We start from the raw sequence: 22,064 nt of genomic DNA on the forward strand, positions 1-22,064 counted from the left end.
GCAGAACCCAAACTACACCATTCCTGGTGTGAAACGTTGCAAAATGGATGTTGGACAATGCGATTATGAAATATAATTATTATAGACACCCCCTCTTAAATCCATCTGTGAATATGCCAGGACATTCAACAAGTTTCCAGGGCTTCTTGTAGCAATCAGGCTCTCTAGAGACAGAAGTCATGGACTTGTCCTTCACTGCAAATTATAGCGTGATGGGATTAGAGAAAGGAGGACTGCTTTGAGATCGATACTGTCTCGTAGATGTGTGTCAACTAATGTGGACCCATCCCTAAACTTTCTCACATTCTGGAAATCCATCAGCGGCTTAATAAACGTCTGCTAATCTCCCGAGATCCATCAGATAGAGGACACGTGGAGCAGGCGCCGAGACACGGGGCGCCTGCCATAAGCTAATGATGCACTGTGAAGCACTCCCCTGGTTTCCCTGTGTCAGACAGCAAGCCTCCCTCCAGCACTTCATGTGTCCATAAGCCCAACTCTCCCCGTTGGGCCTGAGGCCAAGCCAAGCGTGGCTGGAATGCATTACTGGCCGCTCGTGTTGTCTCCCTGAAAAGCTACGGGTGCAACAGGGTTATCAGCCTATAATTCTACCCACTTGCACTAATTCACGAAGGGAGGATAGTAGTATGAAGAATATATCCACCAAATTAATCTTATGGGTGGTCATGTAAAGCTCTATCAAAGACCCTTGTTGGACTTGGTTGAAACTATCTTGGGTCGTTTTACCTCGCAAGACGGCATTTTCCGAACCGTGGCCTTTCAAAGTATTTTCCATCTAACATCTCGGGTTACGGAGAAGCGTCCAAACTAAAGGGCTCGGGGAATGTTATGAAGAATTCTCAAACTAGAGCTGAACGTGTTAATGAGATGGGTCAGATCAGGTCCGATCAGGTCCGATCTCAAACACTCTACAGCTCGGGAAGGCATGGTCAAGAGAAGCGTTAGCTCACATAAAGAACACCTAGGAGCCAGATTCACTGAAGACCACTATATGGATTCCAGGTCTGTGAAAAATCTATGAACACATTAATTCTATGTTCATAATACATACATAAGTCATTATACATGTGAATCTAAACATTTATAAGCATACATTACACTTTATAGCCATATTGAGGACTGCTAACATAATGCAATAAGTACTGTTCATAACTCATACCACTTATATATCCAGTGCCAAGTCATAAACACAGAATTATAACATGTCTTTGCAAGCCGTGAGTTAAGTGACCAAATTCCAACAATATAACATGTCATGGAGGCTACATATAATAATGTCAACAGTAATACACAGTAAGCATGGCTTTTTTTGCAGATATTCATAGCCACATTTATAATGCTTCATGAATGCAGTATAACATGGTATGAATGTGGTATTCATAGAAAGTGCTACAACGGGTAACATTTCACTGTAGGGAGCTGTTCATAAGGCTACATGACACACACATAAGCTTGTCATGATGACTGACATAATACTACATAAATGTTTATGAACGCTTATTCCAATAGGCGTCATCAAAATTTGGCAATTTTTCTCAGTTAGCTAGATTAGCTTTTATGACAGATAATGCATATTGGAATTAGCATTTATAAACATTTATGTAAAGATATATCAGTCATGAAGGGCTTATGTAGGTGTAATACAGTACCCTACAGCAGTGTAGGTCAGTGTCCATAAAGCTGCATGACACCTACATAAGCCTTTCATGACACCCAACATAACCCTTCATAAACATTTAGAAACACTTGCTCCAAGAGGTGTTGTCAAAAACGGTTGCAGCTGATATGAAGTTGATATAATGCCGATGCCAGGTGACTAAGTTGGCTGTAGAACTGCTAATTCACACTTTAACCCTGAAAAGAGTCACAAAGAGAGACTCAAGATGAACATCGATAATTTGGAGATGAATGGACTCATTTACATTTATAATCACTCCAGCTGGTTTCTTGGTACGTTTAATCTGCAGTGAGAAACTGACCAACACTAAAACGTCACGAGGCAGAAGTCAGTTTGTCATTCACCAGCATCTTGTTCAAATTTTCCAGTTCCACCATAAAAGGTGCCTGAGGTGCCAGAATGTAACTATTGCACCATTTAAGGTGGAACGGGAAAGTCCAAACCAGAAGCTGGTGAATGCAAGAAAGTTCTAAAGTTAAATAAATTTAGAGAGGTTTACTTGTTTTTTACGGTTAAGAAAGTTTTAAAAGTACTAAATAAATTTAGAGAGGTTTTCTTGATTTATCTTAGGAATAAAAATAGTACATTTCAGGAGTCTTTTCTAAAGACACTTATGAATCCAGCACCTGATTACCATCAGTTGATTGTTAACGAACAGCTTGCGGGGAAGTGAAGTACTTGGGCCCCTGTTCTAAACACATTCATTTTTCATATGCACCACTACCATTCCTCGCTGATTAACCAGATGATTGCACACTACACACTGATCTGTTTTGGCTGCAATGCCAAATGAAGGTTGCCTTAGTTTACCCCCCTGCCCCCCCTTTCAGGCAAGCTCACCCCTCACCCCTTTCAGGCAAGACCATGCCCCCACCACCATTGTCCAAAACAACCATTACATTAATTTGAAACAATGAAGTGAGAGAATAAAGTTGCACAGACAGCAATTCTACAGAACAGAAAAACAAAATGAAACAAACATGTTCTGCTGTGCATCTGCATGAGTATAAACCACAGATTTGGACAGTGAATATAAGTGTGTCTGACCACTCATTTGTTATTAACAAGACTTTTTGATAGGACAGTCTACTGATCCAGCCATATATGGCGTCTTGCCACCCACGACTCAACAGAAAATATGAAAAATGTGTGAGGCAAACTTGTGCAGTGGGTCCAGGAACAGTGTGTGGATTCCTGTAACCACCAGATCAGAGAGATTTATAGCTCAAAAGAAACTGATTTCCTTATTTTTTATCCTGAAGCTGCTAAAGGAACATCAAATCTTATTAAAAGAATGCATTCTGTATGCAGTAGGTACAGGAGGGTCTGGTCATGCACCACGACTGTACGGTCACCGGCTGTCCAGGAGTTAGCAGGAGAGCTCAGAGACCATGGCTGTCCAGCTTTAACTGAGCCAAAGTCAACGTTTAGGGCAAGAGTTTCTCCAGAGCTCAGCCATGAGGAGTTTGGGGAAGATAATCCTGAATATAAACACGCTCCACACTGAGAGGAACGGGATACGAAAGCATTCATCTAACTACTTTGTTCCCTCCTTTTCCCTACTAAGACTGCATCGGGAAAAAATTGCCCACTAAAGCCTGAAGTGATTAAAAGCTGCAAGTAGAGGGAGCTAAAGAGCTGCAGTGGATCTCTACTTCCATTATCTATCTATCTATCTATCTATCTATCTATCTATCTATCTATCTATCTATCTATCTATCTATCTATCTATCAGCTGGATAAGATTAAAGCTTTCATTTAGTAGAGTTGAGAATTGGCTCTGATCCACGTAACTGACAGCAGCCTCAGAAAACCCACTACAGGATCCTGGAATCCATAGAAATCCTGCAGACACAGTCATTTTCATTAACCTGCAAACTTGGCAAGTCATAGGAGCGAAACAACAGCTCTGCAATCAAAGAATCAAAGAACCGCTGACATCTCTGAAATAAACTGACCGCCACTCAGAGGATTATTCACTACAAGTCCAAAGGCCTTCCTACCCAGCCAAGGAGAAATCAGCTGCAACCATGGTGAGGGAAGTGGCAGAGCGCTTGGCAGGTCAGTTCTGAGTTAGCCTGCTGTCCTTAGCCAGAAATGGCCACCCTTAGGGCGCCAGAACACGGCCTAAACCAGGACATGATGTTGCTGTATCTCTCCATCACAGAGTTACGTGATGCATTGCAGGTACGTGATGAAGACCATTTTGCAGGCAGCGCTCCGATCTGACACATGGGTAATCTGAGGTGAGGTGAACTCACAAAGAACAAAAGCTGGAGAGCCCACTCAGCTATGGAGGCACAAACAACGTTATGCTCTGTTTTGAGGTACAGTGCTGCGCTAAAGCCAGAGACCACCCTTCATTTACTACATTTCAGACCAACACGGCCATTAAGTACAAGTTATTCATTTTCAGTACTCAGAAAAAAAGCAAAACACTAAATCTACTCTGAGTTGTTTAGTGTTCAGTGAGTCTCTCTTCACCTTCATTCCAGCTTCCATTTCTTTCAGGAGACTCACTTTCAGCTCCTCAAAGAATCTGCAGACACACTTCCAAAGTTCAGGCTTAGAAGCTGGAGCAATCAAACACATTCAGAGATGTTGAGGTCTGGACTCTGGGGTGGTCAGTCCATCGTTCAGCTTCTTTGTTTGATGTGTCCGTCTCCTTTTCTCAGTGAGGTTCTTCTTGATCAGCTACACGTCCTTTCAGACCCACAGTGCCGAGTCGTCTTCTCACAGTGGAAGGATGGACAGAAACACCTGTGGATGTTTTCAGATCTGAAGCAGCTTGATGTTCTCCTCTCTCTCAGAGATGAAAGCTTTCAGTGCTGTTTATCTGATGGGGCAGTTTTGGGGTCTACCAGCTCTTCCAGGTGGTTGTTGGATATCTAATATTCTATGAAATATCTCTTAACAAGTTTGGTCAATGCATTTTGCACAGCACTGTATGTTTAGGCTCATCTACCAGTTTAAAACAGTTTATGGGCCTTTGAGCATGTAAAAACACAGAGAGTCTGACGTACTGAGCCTTTTTCTCTAGTTTGAGGTGCAGGTCAGATGCATTCTGTCTGCATGATGAGTCTGAAACTAGAGGTTTTGGGGTGACTGAAAACAAAGTGCGCTTCTCTTCCTCATGCATATGCATTCAAGAGAGGGTTGTGCAACGTTGGAGGATCAGACCAAAAGTGGAGGAGATGTTACACGTACAGCTGATTACACGTTCTGCGCAATTTACTACAGTTTAAGCAACATGCAGCGGCTGGATTTCTGTCAAACCAGACACAAATTTGCCCATCAAAAGACGTGGCGCTAAGAGATTTCCTTCAATAACTGCAGCAGACAAAGCAGCTAGATGGAGAAATGCACCCCTGTGGATGGTTTAAGTGAAAGAACTTTACTAACAGCATTATCTCTCCATTACCTGTTCATAATTATGAAGGACGGCAGCCCACAGAAAAGCTAAAATCAACTGAAAAGATCGGATTGTCCATTTAAGTTTGATCACAGAAACCAAAATTTGCAGTTATGTTAAAAACTTTGGGTAAAAAAGAAAAAAAATTGAGCTGCAGTCCATCACGTCTCCACTGAAAACACTCTCGAGTCGCCCACAGGAGTCACGGCTTGACTCTGGAGTTGCTTCAGTTTTGAGGGTTTTGGCGCCTCATTTGAAATAAACCTCACTAAAGTCAGTGGGATTTTGGATTAGTGTCTCCACAATGAACAATCAAGAAACACAATCAAGAAACCTTTTATGACACCTGCTTATTTGGTTTATTCATGTAAGGTTTTAGAACTTTACTAACAGCATCGTCTCTTCATGAGGCTGACGCTTCTACTGTTTTACTGCTCACTTTAACTGCTTTGTTTAGTAGGCGTAAAATGCCATTTGTTCCGGTTATCTGTTATGGAGCTTTGTGCGCTGTGTGTGTTTATTGTGTTTAAATGCTGTGTGTTTATTGGGTCTAAATGCTGTGTGTGGTCTGTCTCTGCAGAGAGGTGTGAATTGTTTTTCTCCCCCTAATTGTTGTTCTCACCCCTAAGCTTTCTCCCCCCATTGCTCGCTAGAAGGTCAACATCTCACACCCAGAGAGACAACAGAGTCCGAGTTTGTTTAATAACAGTTTTTTAACAGTATTTTATTTGATAATTTTCATTAAAATTTTGAGTCGTCTTTTTTCTGTTGGAATGACCACCAAGGGGCCGAGCGGAAAATAGTGTAGTTAATAGGTGGTCAGCTTTAGTAAGTTAAATGTTAGTGTGTGTTGAGTGCATATTGTCTTGGCCTGGCCCTGAGAAATTGGTTAGAGGCTCATATGCAAATATCTGATGTGCTAATAAATAAGAAAGGATGTGTTTTGCATCCCTTCTTTCGGCTCATCACACTTTATTGAAGAGGACATTTTGGGCTGATTTCTGACTACAAGGATGTGTGATTCTTGCCTCATGTCACATCTAAGCCATCAGCGATATGAGAGCCGATCTCAGAGCAGCATGCTGGTCTAATTACGCGCTCACGCTCCTTTGCGGCAATGACGATAAAGCCACTATTGCACTCGTTTTCCCCCTCATGAGTCATCGGCACTGTCAGTGCTTGCGGTCTGAAGGTGAACGACTGCCAGGGAGCAACGTTTTCATAGCCACAATACATATAACTCGCAAATAACCGTGTCTCTTTCTTGTACTTTCTTATTACAATCCTGCCAGGCCTCCAGAGCCTCAGATCAAAGCCGGGACAAATGGGAGCAGCTGTTTGGCTCGCCGAGCTCCTACACTTCCACTGTCATCATGAAACATTATCTTCTGCTGCAAGGTACAGTGCTGTAGGTGAGGTCTGCACATTCTGCTGCGTTCCTTTGCTGTTTCTCATGTTAATGAAAGCTTCGTACAAAGTCTGGCACCGTTGCAAGCCGAGAGAGGCTGCGCTCATTTACAGGCAGCTGTAAAACGACCCATTGCAGTGATTCACATTACAACAGTGGCACAAGGCTGTGCCACCCCTGTGGTGTTACTTCAGTGTCTTTTAGCACCCTCCTCATGCTCCCCACCAGTTTAGGCCTCAGTATCTTTTGGCACCCCTACAAGTTTAGGCCTCAGTATCTTTTAGTGCCCACCACCAGTTTAAGCCTCAGTATCTTTTAGCCCCCCCTACAAATTTAGACCTCGGTATCTTGTAGTGCTCCCCACCAGTTAGGCCTCAGTATTGTTTAGCGCCCTTCACCAGTTCGGGCCTTAATCCCTTAAAATCCCAGGTGTATTACATATTCTTAGTTTAAAATAAAACTTTGGGCCTGTGTGCCTTGACCATTTAAGGGGTTAATATCTTTTAGTGCCCCACACCAGTTTAGGCTTCAATATCATTTAGTGCCACCCCAGTAGTTTAGGCCTTAGTATCTTTTAACACCAACCCCCCCCCCACCAGTTTAGGTCTCAGTATCTTTTAGCGCCCTTCACCAATTTAGCCCTAAATCACTTAAAATTGCAGGGGTATTACATACTAAGGCTTATTATTCAGTTAATACAGTGACTTCAATGCAAACTGGCTGAGTTTCTTGTTTTAAAATATAACATTGGGTCCACAAGCCTTGATCACCAGTATCTTTTAGTGCCCCCCACCAGTTTAGGTCTCAGTATCTTTTAGCACCCCCTTTAGTTTAGGCCTTCTAGGAAACATCACTATCCAGGTACCTACAGCAGCGCTTCTTCAATTGTTGCTCTCGATCATAAAATCTGTGCGAGGAAGGTTCTCATAACTTATAAGTCAACTCCGAATGACTTCACTTGGCAAGCGCGTAAACCAACCCAACTGCTAACGACAATTCTCATGGATGGAGCTAGCTTTTACAATACTACATCATTTGAAATAATTTGCCATAAACTGGCAAAAAAGTCACGCGATTTGTAAAAGCTCCATTATGACACATTTATGCAGGGGTTTACGACACACACTACAAAGTGAAACACCATATGGATCATGCAGTAGCTTCTCATCGTGGTCCAAAACCTGGGCACGCCCAACCCATATGACCCCATTTGGAAGCACATACATGCACACATCACTCATACACAGCGCTCACAATGTACTGCATGCTGGCACAGCGTCTGGCCGCAAATACCTGCTTTCTTGTTATTTATAATGTCTCGAGCAAAGCTATGGTGCAAATCATTGCACCAGAAAAATGTCAATAAAAGAGCCAACAGCACTGGTATGTTCAGTTGGTGAAGCATGTCCAGATGGTCCACACATGCATTCTGTTCTTGGCTTGAGAAATTATACGACCAATAAACAGAGCTCATAAGATCTACTCCTTTCTGTCTCCTCCCCGGCCTGAATGTTTTCTTTCACATTACTTTACATTTTGAAATGAACTCTGTAAAATCCCGGGATTGTCACATCTTACGTCTTATTGTTCAGGAACTACATGGGACCACAATGTAGACTGGCTGCGATATCAGGGGTAGCAATGTGCTATATTTACTTTAGTAATTTGTTTTGATAGAAGACACTTTAGAACCAGGTGTTCTCAACGTTTTCCATCCCAAGGCTCACCTGTTAATAACTATAAAGCACAGCAGCCCACAGAAAAACTAAAATCCACTTTTGAAAATATTTTATTTTCTTAATTGCTTCCACTGAAAGCCAAAATGTGCAGTTACGTTAAAAAGCTGTATATACTGAACAAAATATATACGTTTGCAGAGATGTGAAAAAAGAAGGAAGAGGGAAAAAGTAGATGTGGATTGTGATTTGGAGCTGCAGTCCATCATGTTTTCACTGGAAAAGTCTCTTGTGGCTTCTTCCCACTGGAGTCACTGTTTGGTCTGGAGTCTCTTTAGTTTTAAGGGGTTTTAGTGCCTCATTTGAAATAAACATCACTAAACTCAGTGAGGACCTGTCCGGGATGTATCCTGCTTTCTGCCCAATGACCGCTGGGATAGGCTCCAGCAGCGCCCACCCCAAATACCCCCCCCCATGACCCTGAGGGAGAAGTGGCTTAGAAAATGTGTGTGTGTGTGTGTGTGTGTGTGTGTGTGTGTAAACTCTGTGGGCTTTTAAATTTGGATTAACGACCCTTTCCTTGATATCTGCTTCTTCGGTTTATCAAGTTGAGTTTAACTACTCAGGTCACTGATGCTCGGCCAGAAATCAAACACATCTTCGGTATGATTTTAAGGCTCATGTGTCGCTTTTATCAGCTGCAGTTTGAGCTGCTGGAACGATATGAGAGCAATGAGAGTCTGTAGAGTGTAACATGTTAAAACAGGCAGATTATGCTGACAGCACAGCACTGACATGCAGCTAGAGGAGGAAAGTAGGCCCTGCTGATGAATTCTCTCCTTTCATAAAATGCGTTTCCATCAGCAGAGAACTGAAAAGGGGTTCTGTTGGAAGTGACCCGAGACCTGTGGGCTTTGCTGGACCGGTTCGGTTGTTTGATGCAGACTTGAATACGGATGAGATGTTCACCCACATTAAAACGGAGCGAACTAAAAAAGTTTGATAGAGCCGCACTGAACGAGGTAGTAGAACACGTCCTGAGGAACTTCTCCATCCCTGGCCAACTGTTAAAGGAATGTGACATGTGCTTATTGTATTATTATCTGTGGACTTTATGCCAATTGTTTAGATTTTAAAGGCTAAACATGGGCGGGTGCAGATAAGGACCACAGCCCAAAGTAGGAAGGAATGATATGATTGATCACCTACAAACAAAGTGCCTTTCTGGGTGTTTTGTGTTGGCAGTTGGTCACCATGGCCTCTGCCAATGCCTCCTCAATGAGTTCAGCACTATCTGTGTGCCTTTCTCACAGAAGGCCCAAGTGTTGCAGATTGTATGCAACATTTTTTTTGTACTTTATATTGTTTATTTCTAGTTGGTCAATCTTTGGGCTGTGGGTCGTTGTCTGCACCCACTTAAATTTAGCTGTTGAATTCTGCACCACTGGCATAAAAATTGTCCATGCAACCCCTGCGACACGGTAGAACAGCCTTCATCCTAGCAGCTCAGCTTCTTTTGGGCTACTGTTTATCTGTATTTAACATTAATAGCTAATTGTGCTACAAAGCATCTACAAGTCAGCCAAAATAGACCGTTTTCATGGAATAAAATGCAGTTAGACTTCATGCATTAGTCTGTAACAGAGATGTTATTGCTTCACTAGTGCGTTTTTCTCTGAGAGATACTTGCAGCCTATTTATTGCCCTTCTGCTTCCATAAACACCCAAGCTCTGCCCCTATCTGGCAGGCCATAATACCCCCACCCCCAAACCTGTAAGCTTTTTACCTGCTATGATTATTTAGAATAATTATTGATGTTTTAATGCTACCACATTTTGCCAACTCTAGCCCTCTTTTTATCATGTGTCATAATAGTTTGGAGCCATGTGGCCATTTAAGCGGTGAGCCAAAGAGCACTGATGTGGAAATCTATTGTTTAAGGGGCTACAGAAAAAAATGCTATAGTGGTAAACAGGTTTTCCAAGCAGATCTGATTGTATATTAATTGAGTTTGAGGAAATCTCATCCATCCAACACGATGCACCAATTTAGAGAATCAGTGTGATGCCTGATGAGAGAATATGAAAGATAATGAATAATATCTCTTATGCTGCTGATGCTATTCCAAACTCTGTGCATACTCAATACATCTAGAGCTGATTTAAATGAAAGCCAGGCTCTGGAAAGCATTGGAAATCCATTGTCTTTTGTTTCGTATATATGTGCATTTTGAACATCTGTTATTCAGACGTTAGCTTGGTCTAATGGCTTTTGTGACCTAAATAGAGCTGGAGCTTTCCCACAAGATTAGCCTGAGCTGTCAAAACACTTTAGGTTTCTGAAGGTTTTCGTTCAACTGAGCTATTGCGAAAAAACTCTAAAGAATCACACTCTAAAAGTAAGACCATGTTTTGATGATGACCATATTGTAGCACATGGCAAGGAATACAAACTGTTGAAATATATTGGGACCGAAGTTTCCAAATGAATTGTGAGGCTGCACTTTCGTCTCCGGCCAAAATGGATATGAAGAGCGCCGTTTGTCCAACATGGTTGGCAGAAACCAGACCTTTTTACCCCTCACGGTACCTCTGATGACTAGCTAAAAAAGGTTTGCACTAGTGGCTCTAGAGGTTCCGAATGCACATGCAAACGGGACGTGGCAGTGAAAGCGAACGAGGCTGTGAACGGCTCACGCACCTTCGAGCATATTGATACGTGAAAACTTTCCTCCACAGGCTCCAGTTACCGTGCCAAGGTCGCCGTTTCAATCCCTCTAGACTGAGTGCCATGCCAGGGGATGAGTGGGAGGTGGGTGTTGGTTTTTGTGTGGTGGAGAGGGGAATGGGGGTGGGCTTGGGCCTTGTCACTGTGGACTCAGGCTCAGGAGGAGCCATTACTCACAATCATTGGCCAGCAGTGAGCAACGCGAGGACAGGTCTAATGAGAAGCACATGTGCTCCACGAGACACTGAGCTGCCTCCCAACTCATCTGCCTGGCCTACTCCCCACATCCTATCTCAATCTCTCCATCTCTCTGTGCCTCTCTCTCTCCCTCTCTCTCTCTCTCTCTCTCTCCCTCTCTCTCTCCCTATCTCTCTCTCTCTCTCTCTCTCTCTCTCTCTCTCTCTCCCTCTCTCTGTCCCTCTCTCTCTCTCTCTCTCTTCTCTCTCTCCCTCCCTCTCTCCCTATCTCTCTCTCTCTCTCTCTCTCTCTCCCTCTCTCTCTCTCTCTCTCTCTCTCTCTCTCTCTCCCTCTCTCTCCCTCTCTCTCTCTCTCTCTCTCTCTCTCTCCCTCTCTCTGTCCCTCTCTCTCTCTCTCTCTCTCTCTCTCTCCCTCTCTCTCTCCCTATCTCTCTCTCTCTCTCTCTCTCTCTCTCTCTCCCTCTCTCTCCCTATCTCTCTCTCTCTCTCTCTCTCTCTCTCTCTCTCTCTCCCTCTCTCTCCCTCTCTCTCTCCCTATCTCTCTCTCTCTCTCTCTCTCTCTCCCTCTCTCTCTCCCTATCTCTCTCTCTCTCTCTCTCTCTCTCCCTATCTCTCTCTCTCTCTCTCTCTCTCTCTCTCTCTCTCTCTCTCCCTCTCTCTCCCTCTCTCTCCCTCTCTCTCTCTCTCTCTCTCTCTCTATGATTCACCCAACCTTCTCAGGTAGAATCAGCAAAGTTCTGAAGGCACTGGGCACTTCGTTTTACTCTAACTTTCTTTGTCCCCTTAATCTGCAGACTTACTATTGTTCTCCATCATAAAATATGAAAATAAAGACTAGATATGATTGAGAAATGTATAAAGACCCTTTAGGTTTAAAGGGAAAGTCTAACAGTGTTTCAAAATTTCTGCTAAATGTAATGGTTAAGATGTACAAAGAGCCATTCAGAGAGGTTTGGTGTAAAATTCCTCTGTTCTAGAGAAACTTACCGAGTCAGAATTCAACCACCTCTAAAAGCTCTCTCAAAGAAAGTTATTCTATGAATGGTTAAGAAACGACGTCTGATGTCCGAGGCACTGAAGTAGGAATACAAGTAATAAATGTTTTTTTTTCCTTCAGATTTTCCCATCATCAACTTTCAACATCATCATACCATCATCAGCATTCCATATAAACTCAAAAGACATGCAATCATGGCGATCCCTGGTTCCTATCACCACCATTGTAAAGAAGTCTGAACCAAACCACTCTGAATGACTCTGTTTACTTCTCAAACACTAAACCATGAACTAACTAGCAGCTCTCTTGATCAGCTAATCTCGTTGGCAATTAAGCTGGACCATCTCATAAGTCACCGTCATAAGGCACACAAGAGTCACACTTCTACCCGAAGAGCATTATCACACTTCAAGACCTTGTCAGTACCTCCAGAATTCCCAGAACCCATGCAGTGCGATTTGTCACACCTGTCCCAGGAAGAGAGACAGCACTGTATCCAGAACTGCTTATGTATGTATTGTGGTCAAGCTGGGCACCTGGTTTGTGACTGCTGAATGATACTACAAAACAACAAGGCGCCAACCCCTGGACAGCGTGTGGAGTATACTCTATGTGCTAATATGGTGAGTATTCCCACCAGGGGGCTGGTTTCAAGATCTATGGTGTTACCAGTTATTCTGTACTGTCAGTCTGTTTCTCTTGTCGTTTCAGCCCTGATTGATTCTGGTGCCGAAGGGAACTTCATCATGCCCGTCTGGTAGACCTACTACAAATTCCAGTACAGGAACTGTCTACTGCACTGAGGGTCGTGGCACTGGATGCAGGACCAGTTGGTCTGGGGTTCGTTTCCAGGATTACCAACCCCATTGGACTACAAACCTGTGCTCTCCACAGAAAAGAACTTGCCTTTTTAGTGTTGGAACATACTTAGTTCGAGGTCATTCTGGTTCTACCCTGCTTAGAGAAACATAACCCAATGATCTCCTGGTCCGATCATAACAATGCTAAGTGGTCAGATTATTGTCTCCGGTCCTGTTTGTCCAGTGCTATATCAGTTACATCCACCTCAGTGGAGAGTCCTAATGTAGATACTTCCTTTAGCTTTCCTCGAGAGTACTTGGACCTCCAAGAATACTTTAATAAACATAAGGCCACCGAACTACCCCTGCACAGAGAGTATGATTGTGCCACTGATCTAATAAAAGATCCAGTCTTCCACAAATCATGTGTGTATCTGCTGATGCAAGAGGAACAGGTGGCTCTAGATGTTTATATACAGCCTTACAACAAGGGTTCATTCATTCTTCCACATCCCCAATTGCTTCCAGTTTTTTTTTTATCAAAAAGAAAGACAGAGGTCTACAACCCTGCATAGACTATTGGGCCCTCAATCAAATTTTGAAACCTTATCCGTATCCTCTTCCACTAGTACCAGTAGCTTTGGAACAGCTACAAGGGCCTAGGTATTTCACTAAATTAGACCTGCCCAGCACTTATAATTTGATCCGAATCAAGAAGGGGGGTGAGTGGAAGACACAAAAGAAGCTTTTGTGACCACCAGAGGGCACTATGAGTACCAAGTGATGCCTTTCGGACTTTCTATCGCCCACTCAGTATTTCTAGCTTTTATTAACACTAGAATGACTAAAGCTACGAAAATTGTCATAAGGGAAAGCAGCCCCCATGCAGCCCACTCCCCTGCTGTGAAGCAGTTAACACCTATTGTCTTGGTAATGACCCCCCCACGCCCACAGAAAGCTCCTACAGTTCCCAAAGTACCTAACGTGACACAACTTGGAGGTGAACTTGAAGTTACAACCCGAGTGCATATGTTCCTACAGAGTGATGGAAAATTTGTAGAATCGTGTTTCAAAAGTTATAATTAAAGGGCATGTAGTAGCAGATGGATAGAGCAGTGGCGATTTCCCTAAGACTGCAAGGGAAGCTCAGCTTCCCCTAAAATGTCAAAAATGAAATGGTCAAATACGTACAGTTGTGTTAACATTTCATTGACTACAAATGCGTTAGAACACGTTAATCTCGAAGACGAGCTCGTTCAGAATCAGCTACTTATCACATAGCGTCAATGCATTTCCCCGTAGAAGCTGAGCGTCTAGTCACTTCAATGGGACTGCATCGAGCAGGTTTTCTCATTGCTTCGAAACTCGCTGGTCATTGGATAAATGCCACGATTTTGTCCTGCGCCCGGACACTGGGCGTCTCTGGGGGTGAATGGAGCTGTGGGTGGGCGGGTCTGGACGCGGAGCTTCTGGAAGATGATTGGAGGATCAGTCGAAAGGCCCATTTTGACTGACAGCTATTTTGACCTATTTACGTCGAAAGACAAACTGCAACTCATTTCTTGGTGTTTGCTTGGTGAAATTTCTTGCGAATTTCCATTGTTCATTGTGTAAATAAAACACACTCATGGTATTTCCTTGTTTCAGTTTAACATAATTTCAACATTTCCTTGTTGGAGTTTACTTTCGTTTCATTAGTTTGTTCAGTCAGTTGTTCATACTGTTGGCTAGGTTGGAGTGAAGAAGGAGGGGTGATGTCCTGAGGATCCTGAAATCTCTTGTGTTAATGTGTTAATGATGTTCTTCGTGACATGCTCGGAAAGTATGTTATCGCATATCTGGATGATATATTAGTGTACTCACCCAATCTTGTAAGGTCAGTACTAAAAAGGCTATTAGAGAATAAACTATTCCTAAAAGGAGAAAAGTGTGAATTTCACATACAGTCTGTAAATATTTTGGGTTATATAATCAGTGCACAAGGCATCACCATGGTCGATCTAAAGGTAGACGCCGTAGTTAACTGGCCCCGACCGGTTCATCCGGAACTTCAGCAGTTTAACATCCCCCCTGACATTATTGTTGAAGGGATCTCCCAAGAGGATCTCCTGGTCGGCTGAGACCGCATTTAAGAAACTAAAGGAAGCCTTTGTATCTGCCTCCCTTCTGCAACATCCTGATCTGTCTAGACCATTCGTAGTAGAGGTGGATGCTTCAGAAAACGGAGTACGGGCCATGCTATCCCAGAGATCAGGTACCCCTCCGAAATTATATCCTGTCGCCTTTTATTCACACAAGCTTTCTCAAGCAGAGAGAAATTACGGTACAGGAGATCAAGAATTGCTAGCAGTAAAACTGGCCTTAGAGGAGTGGAGGCATTGGCTGGAGGGGGCTAATTTTCCATTTATCGTTCTCACCAATCATGAGAACCTTGAATATCTTCACACAGCCGAAAGGTTGAACCCGCATCAAGCTCGTTGGTCACTATTTTTCTCTCGATTCAGATTCAGCATTACTTACAGACCTGGATCTAGAAATACCAAGGCAGATGCTCTCTCCAGGTTATATCAAGAAGACTCCTCCATGGAAACAAGGGTTCCCAACGTATCCTGCCTCCAGAAGTCAGCATTTCCTTGCTAAGGTGGGAGGTTGATGAAGAAATAGAACGGGCCTTAGAAACCATTCAGATATTAAGCAAATGTCCTCCACAAAAACTATATGTGCCTGAACCCTTTAGAGACCAGCTCATAACTTGGGCCCATTCCTCATTAACATCTGGACACCCAGGGGAAACCAAAACCCACAAACTTCTATGCAATGTTATTGGTGGGAGTCCATGATAAAAGACATCCACTGCTTCGAAGCATCGTGCTCGGTATGCACACAGTGTAAAACCCCAAAGACATTACCAGCGGGAAAGCTCTTGCCGCTGCCCATACCAAACAGACCATGGTCACACCTAGCGGTAGACTTTCCAAGTGCTTTTCAGATGGCTACTGCACTATTCCAACACATCTTTAGAACTTTTGGTATCCCATAGACAAGACATAGTTATGGATAGGGAGCCTCAATTCACCTCCCGGGGTTGGTAGACTTTTCAGTCAGCCTGACTTTTGGATATCACCCTCAAACAGTCAGTGTGAGAGGGTTAATCAGGAGCTTGGTAAATTTCTTAGATTTTTCTGTCACGCTTCTGACTGGCCAAAGTATTTGATTTGGGCTGAAATGGCTCAGAACTCCCTTATGAGCTCTGCTATAGGAATGACGCCTTTCCAGTGTATTCTAGGATTTCAGCCTCCTATAGCTCCATTGATGGGAGTCCAGGCAGATGTACCATCAGTGGATGAAAAGAAGTGAGCAAGTGTGGGAAGACACTCACCAGCATATCGGGGAAGCTCTCCAGTGCTACACGAAACAGGCCGATCATCACCAGGGTCATGCCTCAGGGAGAACTCTCTGATTCCTTACAAGTACAATGTACATTTCTGCTGTTTATTCTTGTTTCTATGTACATATTCTGCTGTTTATACATCTAACAAAGCTAAAAAATATATACAAAAACACAAAAATGAAAAAAAAAAATTAACTACAGTGGCATTTTAATGTTACTCTGATGAAACAGATTAATAAGAAGCATTTCCATAGCAATATTCTGGATGTGTCTCAAAAAAGCATCACAGTGCATCCAACAATAAAGGCAGCAGCTTCTTTTATACAGTGATAGAAAACTCTGTAGCTCTCTGAAAGCTTGAGTTCAACACGACCCATTTTACTGGCCAACATGGACCTGAATTTCACCACTCTTCAGATTTTAATCAATAAAAGGCGACATACATGAAAGTTGTGAAAGTATTGCCAGCAAGATGTTCTTGTCAGAGAAAAATAGCTTGACACAGCAAATAAAGACAGCTGTTTCGGAACCCCTCCAGAAGCGATGGAACGACAGTGTCCATTGTTAATCCTCCAAAATTCAGCTTGGATCTTCTCTCACCACAAATTATCAGCTGTCTGCTTAGCCTCCTGAACTGCATCATCACATTTTTGCCTCTATTCGTCAGCGAACGCAGAAAGCCTGCACTCTGTAGTGCAGTACTTTACAGCATCTTTGCTAACTGTGTGTGACAAGCAGTTACATGATGCACCAAACTTTTGCATGTTGGGCTTTCTTGTACAGCTTTGGTGGACGGAAAGCAAAGCAGGGTCCACCTTCACTTCAGGCACTGACACCAGCTGGTGACTTCAGGCTGTTGCCTTCCTGGGCTTCCACTGTGGTTTTTTGGCACGTGATTCTCAATTAGTTCAAGTTTTACGAGGTCAGGAACGAGACAAGCCATGACGTCGTGTGTCAGATTGCTTTGATTTACCATCTGTTATCATTCTGAAATCAGGTAGGAGCCAATGCTGTGTAGCCTGCAGCACAGGCTTTGGTTCAAATCAAAGTTCAGCGCTACATACAGCTGTCTGGACAAAACCTCTCCACTTTTACTGTTTTTTTTTTGTTTTTTACGTAATTTTTTTGTGCAAACCAGCTGTTCTTTACATTGTGTTAACATCTGATAATGAATGGACTAATAGAAATAGTCCAAAATGAAATTACTTATAAAGAAGTCTTTCTATATTATTTATCTTCTATTAAAAGTTAAACAGGTTTTCCTTTTTTTTTACCATTCTGGAGTTGCAAGTGTTGTTCTGATTGTGACGATGTCAAAGGCGTAAATGTACCCTCAAAGTTATAACAACGGTCCTTAAGATTGAATTGGGCATCTTAACCCTTGAACATCTTGCTGACAATCCATTCTGAGAATTTGGCCTCTTAAATCTCCTGTCAGAGGAGTTATGGTGTCCACATTGGCCGCGACAAAACATATCAGCATGTAGAATCAAAGCCTTCGCTTGTGTTTTCTATCACTGTGTAACAGATGCACAAGGCTTCATTTGCTGTATGCGCTGTTATCTGTCCTCTGTCCATTTTTATATTTTTACAACCGTGAGGCGTCTAGGAACCAATCACAATCCAACTGAAAGAGGGGGGGGTCATAGTGTTTCTGACTGTCAGTGGAAGATGACTCCCCTCAGTCTGAGAGGAGATGAGACCCCTGAGCAGAAAGCATTCTGCGTTCCCCACTTCAATAAAAGTGAATGCGTCAGAACTGTGCTGTGTGATTTTATGGGCAGTGAAGCTCCAACAGCTCAGAGCGTTCAGCGTTGGTCCACAGCACTGGATGATCTCCGAAATCGCACTGAAAGAGCCGTGAGTGCAGCGACGCCCGACCTGCTCAATCCAGTTTGGGATTAGTTTGACGTTGTCTGTACAGTCGGAGGAGGTTCAGACTGAGACCTTGTACGATTACATAATAAACTATCTGATCATTTAAACCGTTTACAGTTCACTGCATTGATCTGGAATGATTTACAAGTGAAATAAATAATTTTGAAATCAGATTAAACTTTTCGAATCACCCTGTATTTCATTGTAACATCTTGCTTATTTTTGTTCCATTTAGTTCATCTGGTATTGTTTTGTAAAGCAGTGTTGAGTGTGAGAAATACAAGCACATCTCTATGTAGGAACCATTTACACACATTGGAATGCAAAGGTTAGAACGCAGCCGCTCAAGGAACGTGCTTTGTTGATTTTCTAACTGAAAATTAGCACACTTAGATATGACATTTAAAAAATATGGCTAATTTTATTCATTTTCAGAGCTTAACATATTGGAAAAAAATAGAATATGTAATATGTGCCATAACTTTTTTATAGTATGTAAAATGTAGTTTATATTTAGTATAATAACCAATAACTGTGCATTAATATGTGTGTACAGTGTTCTCTGTAGAGAGTGTTGACTATTTTAAGCTAGAAACAAAACATGAACTTTGGCCAAACCGTGGGTCACTGCAACCTTCATTCAGCTAAAGTTCAGGATCAGGACTGCACAAACACTAAGGCCCAATCTCATTTCACCCCCTGCCCCACCACTGAGCCCTTAGCCCTCTGTTTTGCATGTTCATGTTTGGGGGTAAGGTGTCCCAATTCTTGTTGAGATAGATCGGTGGGGCGAAGTGTTGGGGCAACATGGCTCTCCAAACAGGGGGTTTCAGAGACCCCAACCAGAGAGTTATGAGAAAAAAAGAAAAACTGGCAAGATGGAGAAGAAGAGACCAAAGAAACCGACAAATGTGAGAATTTTCTTTGTTAAAAGTTACGATAATCATTGTTTTATTTTAGTTTAATTTTGTATTATGGTCATTTTTTTCTTCATAACAAGCATAAAAAATCTCTAATAATATGCAAATGTCTCGGTAGCCAGCTAGCTATCTTTCCCGTTCCACCTTAAATAGTCCAACAGTTCTGACGCCTGAAGCACAAGAATGTAACTACTGTTCTATTTAAGGTGGAACAGGAACATTTTAACAAGAATCTGGAGAATCTCTGACTTCAGCTTCATATCACTGAAGAATTAGGGGGTGGGTGATAACAAATAACTGCCCCCCTCTTTGAAGGCGTATGACCCCTAAATGTAACTAAAGCCCAGCAGCGAGGAGCTGAACTTTCCCCTCCTCTGCTGACCCTGCAGACGGGCAGGGTCGCCTACAGAGCGGCGCTAGAAGCTGTTAATGAAGTGATGCTCTTTTATTAGAGGGTCCCATTTCGTAGGGCAAGATTTCAACCGCCCTGTAACTCAGTAACAAGGGGGAACACTCGAAAACAAGGGGTGGGGTGTCTTAGTCTTGAAGGCCTAAGGGTAATTATTGTGGTGCCCAACTCATTAGCTTTCTGTTTTCGCCTTAACTTTACACTGTAAAGACGTTACTCAAACATTCTTCCATGTACCACCACCTGTTATGCTCTATTAGCATGTTCCTGCTAGCTGCATAAACGTTATCTGTAACTTTACACAACTTTTTTTAAATAAAAAAAATATATATATAAAGTTTGAAGAAAAATAAGAAGCTAAAAAACAGTAAGTTGCGTAAAAATATGTGTTCTCTTATTGGAGGGTGTGGAGTTGAGCGACAGGTGGGCCAAATCAAACATCCTTGTGGGCCAACTTTGGTCTCAAGGCCCCACTTTTGGGCCCTGGCTTACATATTCAGAAAGTGTAGATATAGCTTTAATGTTTTATTTACACATGTGAATAGCAGCTAAGTGCTGCAGTGGTTAAGGGCTCCTCAGTGGTGCTCCGAAGCATGTGGGTTCAAATGCTTGGGAGAACAACAATTTGGAGAACCCCTCTGCTGCTGGACCTACAGAGGCTGTTAATCTTGACGAGAAGGAAGCGTCGGTGTAAAATAAATTAGTTTCTGAGGCGAGGTTTATGACACCCTTTGGTGGACGACATCCAGAGGTCGCAGCGAGTTTATTTCAAAACACAGAGCAGCCTGATTTATTACCTCATAAATCTGGAGCGATTTAACATTTTAATTGACTCAATTAGACGTCAACTGACAAAAACTACTTTATGTTATACCCTTGAAAGCAAAGATAGAAAACAGGTGAATGAGGAACGAGTGCAGAGGAGAGATTTGCACTTCTTGTCTAGTCATGACTTCAACCTACTACATTTCCTTCTGCTATAAAGCATGGTATAGAGCCGGGATCATCAATTAGCGTCCTGTCAACCAGATCCGGCCAGCAAGTTTTCCCTGGCCGCAATCCATTCTCCAACACATTTTTCCAGTTATATTAAAACGGCAGAACCTATCATCTGTCCAGGACCTGTTAAAATGTACATTAAAGTGGATATTTCAGCACTGATCAGATGTTTTTAGGAGACAGCTTCTGTGGTGCTACATCAGTTTCCCTAAACTGCGATTAGGAATCGTGTTCTACTATGATAGATTTTATGATTCTTTTATGAACGGTTTAACTGCAGGGCAGGAGGATCTGCTCTGCCTTTTGAAACGACTGCATTGTAAAGATGTGCTAAGAAGCATTTTGGCTCAGATATTTGTGTTAGTTAGCTCATTTTACTAGTTAACTTCTGATTTAAGTGCTACGTTCTGGCTTATCAGTAAAAGGTGTGTGACTGGAAAATCCAGTTATGGCTGCTTTCAGATGGTCTAAGTTGCTTTTTGAGGGTCCAAGTGGCTAACATGCCTAACTTGACGTCCAAAATGAACTACAGGAAAATATGCTGGTCAACTTGTTAGTCTGGTGGAGCAGCTAAGCTAGTGGACTAGTTAGTGGCAGAGTTCAACTGGTTAGCTAGTCATGCTGGTAGACCCACCACTCAAACACCTTCGTAACGTATTTATAATCTAAACTAAATCTATGATATTATCTATAACCTGAAAATGTGAGCAAACTAGCTAGCCTGCTAAAGAGCCTACACTGTCAGAAAAAGGTTCTGTGATGGTACATTTTTTATTTATAAAGGTACAAACAGTGTAAATGTTCCCTCAAACCTCCAACAGTGGTTCCAAGGTCTGATTGTGAACCTTAAATCGTTTTTTCCAGGTGAAAAGTTGGTATTTGTTCCTTTTCATAACCAAATGTTTTAAAGAGGACAGTAGAATAAAAGCCTGGAGGAGAGGCGAGGTGTGTGGAGTCAGTCCAGCTTAGAACAGATCATTTCAGTGGACATATTCCCTGACTAAAGGGACCGAGATGAAGCCTTGAGGGTCCCACCCCAGTAGCAAGAGAAATCCTGCCCCAGTGACAGGTCAGTATCTGTTTGTCTGACAGTGTAGCTGATAGTAAATATTAGCTGCTCTGTCAATATGAATGCATTTGACAAATATTTTGCAATTGCATCATCAAAACTAAAAAAAATTTGCAAGAGCTTTTTTCTACAGGGCTCCCTAGTGGCCATTTTGCCCATGGAATGGAAATCAACTCTATTTCCTCCCTATAACTCTGTCATCAGTTGAACCAGGACTCTGTCGCCTCTCGGTGTGGAACGGTGAGCTGCTAGTGAGCAATGAGGGGCGAAAGGGGAGGAGTGAGGACCTCCTGCTGTGAAAAATAATTCACACCTCTCCTCAAGGATGTCTGTTCCAAGATAAAATTGCGGCTTTATATCAAACAGTCCTGCATACCTGACACACAATAAACACACAGCATTGAAACACAACAGCAACACTGTTTTAAATATTGACTTGGTTGGTATGTTGTGTTTTTGGGTCACTTTTAATGATTACACA

General features: G+C 42.6%; 1 protein-coding gene across 4 annotated transcripts in view; it reads right to left on the reverse strand.

The window, feature by feature from the left end:
* Nucleotides 1-22,064, reverse strand: part of elna (elastin a) — a 139,199-nt gene that overhangs the window by 78,343 nt on the left and 38,792 nt on the right. The window lies entirely within an intron of this gene.

The sequence above is a fragment of the Pygocentrus nattereri genome, chromosome 19 (genome assembly GCF_015220715.1).
Source record: "Pygocentrus nattereri isolate fPygNat1 chromosome 19, fPygNat1.pri, whole genome shotgun sequence".
NCBI lineage: Eukaryota > Metazoa > Chordata > Actinopteri > Characiformes > Serrasalmidae > Pygocentrus > Pygocentrus nattereri.